The sequence below is a fragment of the Spermophilus citellus genome (genome assembly GCF_964194105.1).
Source record: "Spermophilus citellus genome assembly, chromosome: 13".
Lineage (NCBI taxonomy): Eukaryota > Metazoa > Chordata > Mammalia > Rodentia > Sciuridae > Spermophilus > Spermophilus citellus.
Window position 1 is genome coordinate 97,773,354 of NC_138193.1, and position 6,279 is coordinate 97,779,632.

At 46.6% G+C, this 6,279-nt stretch overlaps 1 protein-coding gene across 7 annotated transcripts in view; it reads right to left on the reverse strand.

Annotated features, from left to right (window-relative positions):
- Nucleotides 1–5,374, reverse strand: part of NCOA1 (nuclear receptor coactivator 1) — a 257,026-nt gene extending 251,652 nt beyond the window's left edge. For 4 of the 7 annotated variants that reach the window (XM_081265100.1, XM_081265097.1, XM_081265102.1 and 1 more), the window contains exon 1: nucleotides 5,058–5,196. The gene's annotated coding sequence lies outside the window, so the exon portion shown is untranslated. Of the gene's footprint in view, nucleotides 1–4,472; nucleotides 5,001–5,057 lie in introns of those variants that run through there. The other 3 variants (XM_081265103.1, XM_081265098.1, XM_081265099.1) reach the window with 3 other exon arrangements.
- Nucleotides 5,375–6,279: the final 905 nt, after the last annotated feature.

Consider the following 6,279-nt stretch of genomic DNA (forward strand, 5'->3'; position numbering starts at 1 on the left):
AAGAAGAGGAAAAAAAAGAGGTTGGTGTCTCATGCCTATAATTCCAGTGACTCTGGAGATTAAAGTAGGAGGAAAGCAAGTTTGAGGTCAACCTGGACAACTCAGTGAGACCTGTCTCCAGATAAAAAAATAAAATAAAAAGGGCTAATCAGTGATAGAGCACCCCAAGTATCAGGAAAAAATGTGAAAGTTAAGAGGAAGGGGACCGAGGGAGATAGGCAAGTTTATTTTGTAAAACAAACTGGAGTAATTGATGCTAAGTGAGTGATAAAAATCAAACTTCCTGGAGAATATACCTGCTTTGACTCTGTTTTTGAAGGTCAAAAAACATAAAGGAAAAGAAAATACAATTTAAGAAAATGAAACACGCAAAAGCAAAGAAGCAAGATATCTATGGGTGGTTATGATACTTCCTTCACTTGGAACAGTTTACAAAGCATATGCCATCTACAGCAAATTTTCTGGAATGGGAAATAAAAGAATCTACAGCAAATTTTCTGGAATGGGAAATAAATGATTTACAACTGTATAAATTTGCAGAGTTCTTCACTAATAACAATAACATCAAATAACATTTTAGAAAGGTTTTTTTTCAGCATTTCTATTTAGATAAATTAGAGAGGAAAATGTATGCAGGCAAACAGCTATAAACTTACAAATCACATAATTTTAGCACAAAAAGAAATGTGACATCAGATCAATATGTTCATTTAATGATAAAGAAACTCAGGCCCCTAGAGCTAATGTGACTCCTATTACTCCACATTTAAAGTGACAAGAGGATCAGATTATAGAACCAGAAATAAGCGTGAGAAATCTGAAAAATTAAAAAAGAATCAGAGAATTTGTTGATGGAGTCATTAGTGAAATACCCACTTGTTAGCTATTTATTAATGCCTTAGTATGTGCTAGTTATATGATAAATATCTTATTATTTAATATAAGCTAATTTTTAAATCACAGTAATATGAAATACATTATTCCAATTTTATATATGAAAACCTCAGGGTTAGTATAAATACCCAAGGTTTATCAACTAAGTATCTGGAAGAGCCAAGACAACAGCCCCTGTCTGTCTGAAGTCAAAGCTCCATTTCTAAAAGCAGCTTAAAAATTGCCTCAAAATTATAAGCCAAAGGGTAAAAATGAAGTGTCAGTCTGGGAAAATTGGATAATCCAGTGTTATCATAATGCTTAATGAGAACTTCTTTTAAATGTTTCTTCTCTTTTCTTATATTTTAGTTAGACTGTGTACCTTTCCCTCAACATATGGTGTCAGAAGTCATACAACGGCCTGGTGATGAGGCTTCAGCTCTGTACTTGCACTTATTTTTTTATCAGATTGGCCTTTCTGTTCCCAATAGTCTGGTTCAGGGCTACTCAACAAAACCAAAAGTCCCTACCCTCCACACAAAACATACACAGGGCAGGGAAGAGATTAGAATAAAAAATTATCTAAAATGAGGGTGACTAGACTGGTTAATTTCAAGTGTTCAATAACTCCTGAAGGGACTACCGCTTCTATTTTGGTATAAGCTACTTATCTTTTAAATATGATGACTTTACTAAGCTTTTCTAAAAGCCTATCACTTCAAAGAGTCTCAAAAATACCATGTTGTGGAGGGGTTATCAGGGAGAGAACACTGATACAACAACTCTGTCTTGCAGTTATGGAACTGCATTTGCATGTTAGTGTCAGTGTTTTATAATAATTTCCCTTATTTAGCTATGTATCCATCTGGCAGAAATACAAAATAATCATTTCTACACTCTATACTAATCCAAGTACTATACACTTACAAATCATTTTCCAGAACTAGGCTATAAAAAATAATCTGTACATTCTTAAATTAAGCAATCAATAGTGGTACCCAGTTGCCACTAGGCCACTGTATGACTTCTGACACCATACGTTGAGGGAAAGGTACACAGTCTAACTAAAATATAAGAAAAGACAAGCAACATTTAAAATGTCTAGATATCACTTTCATGAGGTAAGGAAAAGATCTGAGACCATGAAGTCTGTTCTCCGTAGCCAATGACCAAAGCATAAGCTACTGATTAACGTGAAAGAGAAACAATCAAGAAGTTCTTTCCCTAGTCTAATCTGTCCAAACACACAGGAACTTTATATAAGGTGGGGAGAATTTTAGCCCAGACTAATAGATAATAGGGCTCTGTCATCCAACTCCTCAAACAGAAGTCTTTCATCTAATCCCACACCCACCTCAGCATCCAGTATTTGCAGGTAATACAGAAAAGTGTACACCATAACATTTTTGGACATCTGCCAGTAAAGTAATGGATGGCCCTTTGAGAATTCCTGTGATTATCATATTTAGAAGGTAAAATCATTGCCAAGACAATAATGAGCATCCTGGGGATCTCCTATGCTCCATGACTTAGGGGATTCTATGCAGTGTTGTCTGCCTGTATTGACCTCCCATATCTGCCCTAAAATGAAAGTTAAATTAGGCCATATGGCTTAAGGCCAAACAACTCCATAAGATATGCAACATTACACTCAAACAATATGAAGTCCTTGAGAGATGGGGCCAAAAAATACAAACTAAAATAAGAAACAGAGGCAGTATCTAAGAGAAGGAATATAAAATTGATGACAACTGAGCAACAAGAGCTAAAATGTCCTTAAAAACAATTAGAAATCACAGTTTGATAAATAATCCATTAGGAAAAAAAAAAAGATTTTCAAGGGATGTCTAAGATACTCTCTCTCCCACTATACCTTTCAGCACTTCCATACCACCCTTATCACTTACTTAACATTTAGTTCTAGCAAACACCACTCACTGAATTAGCAGGGTCAAGAGGACAAGCAGAAAACACTTCATGCTAGGAACATCTTTAAATTATTTAGGCTTGTTTACCACCTTTCTTTATAAATTTGCCAACACTTTCACAATATACACCAGTCGGCACCATAGCAACCCAATCCTCTGCCCACCAAAAGATTAACACATATAAGAAAACAGGAAATTCAGCAAAATATAAAGTTTGACCTGAGGCTCCCTTAACAGTTAAATGTCTGAAGTAGTAGCAGTATCTTTATATCACACCCACTTCATGTTACCCTTACAGCTTCCTGGCATAAGCAAGTTCTTGGGATTATACAAACTGCTGCTTCTGTTTCCAGTCCAGATTTCTAGAAATGAAACCCTGGAATTGAGGGAGAAAGAAAAACAAATGTTGGCAGAAAGAGGGAGGAAAATGCATTGTCTATATAATCCCAGTTTAAGTGGAACCATCACTATTAGTTCCATCAAACACTGTTTTTCAATAAAACCACTTACCTAAAAATGCAGATCTAAAACACTCCTTTGGCTTAAACCACACGAAAAAGCAATTTAATAGACACAATCTTACAAATTTTCTCAGAAATAAGGCAGAAGCAATTTTAGACCTTTCCACAAGGTACAGGAGATATAGTAGAAACACTTCCATTTTATCTAGTTTATGACAAACTGCTCAAAGAATGCCTATTTATCAAACCCCACTGCTACCTTTAACCCAAAACTACTTCTAGTTCAAGAGCCAAAAAACCCGAGCAAATACGCAAATACTTTCTTTTCACTTTATTCCCAACATGAAGAAATTCGACCCCTTCCTACATCACAGATTCTGTGAAACTAACAGAGAGGCCCCTTTGGCCAACTTTTTTTTAAGACTAACCTCCCACCAATTCCCTAAGCAAAGCAGAGGAAAAACCTCAAACAAATTTAACCCTTAAAATCCACCCCTACAACTGTCCAATACCTAAACTTCAAGGTAGTAATGTCTTACACGGACGCTTGATTTTCTTCATCACTTAAGTCTAAGCATCATGCCTCACAAATCATGGCCAAAGAGTTCCTCTTGCCATCCACTGAGGTGCTGGGACCGCAATTCCCTCGAGGACCCTTCATTCACCAACCAAATACTCGACATTAAAAATTCACTATCTCAAAAGAAAAAGTGTCACCTTCTCCACAAGGACACCTGCCTCTTCAACGCCTCCACAATAAAGGAGGAGAGGCGGGCAAGAAAGGATAACAGACTCTCCAGTTTAAAGTTTTCCTCCCCACCAAACTCTGCGGCCACAGCACGGGGGCCTGTCCTTGTCTCACAGGCTGCCTTGTCAACCCCTCCGTTCTCCCTCGAACATCCTTAGACTAGTCAGTGTCTGACCCATGGGAGTGACTGCTTTTATTAAAAGAAAATGGGAAAAAAAGAAAAGAAAAAAAGAAAGAAAAACACCACAGCCGGGTAGTAAGGACGAGGGACCCTGGTGTCCGATTTCTCTATGTCTTCCAAGGGACCAGGAGAGTTCAGTCACTGACCACTAACCAACCCCACCTCCCAATCGTCTAGTCAACACGTTTGCTTCCCTTCCTAGGTCCTTTCGGGCAGAATCCCAGGAAAGGGACCAAACCCCAGTCGTAACAGGAAAATCGGCTTTATCCACCCATTTCTACCTCCCAAGTCCCTGGTCCTGGGCAGAGAAGGCAAGAGCGCGAGGCTAAGCACAAGTGCCGTCGAAGGCTGCGCCTACGGAGAGGTACGCCGGGGTCGCCCCCATTTCGCGGTGCAGGAGACGAGACTCGGAGAGGTTGGCGGGCTGGCCAAGGTCACGGCGCTCCTCGGGGCCGAGGGGCGCCCGCGCTGACTTCCGGCTCCCCCTCTCCGCGGCGGCTCGGGGCGCCCGCTCCCCACCCGGCCCGCGCCGCGCAGCCTCGCGCGTCCTCCGCGGATGCTCGCCCTCGGCTAACTAGGGCAACTGGGAGAGAGGCGCAGGCGAGGCGCTCTGCAGCGAGCTCCCTCGCCGGGGAGCAGCCCCCAGCTGGTGCCGGTGACAGCTGCGACCTCGGCTGGAGGGCCCCTCCAGCCGCGCCAGGCCAGGAGGGGAACTCGGGGAAAGTGGGAGGGGGAGATGAAACCGAGAGAAAGGCGAGCAGGGGCGGAGGGCGCCAGCTGCTCCCCGCCCCCTAGGGCCTCGGCGGCCGCGCGGCTCGTGACAGCTGCACCCACCGCGAGGCTCCGCGCCCGCCGCCGCCACTCACCTGCCGCCGTCGCCGCCGCCTCTGGGCCGCGCTCACGGGCGCCGCGCTCGTCCGCGACCGTAGCGGCGCCGCCGCGGCCTCCGCCGCTCCTCGGCCCGGCGCCCAGCCCCCGGGGCCCAGGCGGCTGCAGCCGCGGCTCTCCGGCCCCCTCCTCCGGAGCACGGGTCCCCTCGCAGGGGGATGCAGAACGACCCCAGAGCAGGCTCTGCCCGAAGGTGCAGCGGCGAACAGGCGACCGAGGCGCTTGAGGCCGCGGTCCGGCCGTCGGAGGACAGGACTCGGCAAGCAGCGTCAGTCTCCCGCTCGCCTGGCCTGAAGAACAGGCATTTCAGCCGCTCTCCGCGGCCGCCATGTTCTCCTCCTGCTCGGCCGCCGCCGCCGCCGCCGCCACCGCCCCCCGCTCACGGCCCGCCCCCTCTGCGCCCCGCCCCGCCCCGCCCCGCTCAGGCCGCCCCGCCCCGCCCCGCCCGCCGCCAGCCCCCGCCCGCTCGGCTGCCCGGGCCCGGACGACTCGGTGCCCGCGAGCTCCGACGGCGCGCCCGGGCCAGCGCGCCCCCACCTACCCGCCCGGCCCGCGGAGCCAGAAGCCGCCCCGCGCCCTCTGTCGGCTGCAGGTCCGCCCCGGCCCGGGTCCTAACGAAGTGTGGGAAAGGAGGCCCGAACTCTTCCCTGCTGGCCCTCCCCTCGGGGCGGTCCTCTGCCCAATGCCGGGAAGCGGCCTCCAACCCCTGGGTGCCCCAGCCCGGGCCGCCCAGCCTGCACCCTCCTGCTGCTCTTTATCTTCCAGGGGAGCCTGTAGAGCGGCCAGAGGCCGTGTGGACCCGGGAGGAGTGGGCTCCGTGCCTGTCTCTCCACTACGGTGTTGTATTACTTTAAGTGAGACACATCCCGCGGGCCTCGTTTTTTATTCTGTAAAATTGGGAGGTGGTTGTCTAGATGATTTCACAGACTATTAGACAAGGGAAAAGAAAGCTCATCTACTCCCTTCATTTTACGGATGAAAAGATCTGACTGACATGTCTGGCTCTGCAATTGCATGAATTACCCAAAATGTCTGTCATTCATAGATCTTTTCCCTCAAGGGGGGCCCACACCTTTCTTCTTTTCTATCTCCTTTTTTTATTCTATAATGGAAGTGCTACTTCCAAAAGTGGAGTGTTCCTTGTCACTAGAAACATCAAACAGTAGCAGAACAGTCTCACATGCCGTGGTGGCTTTATCT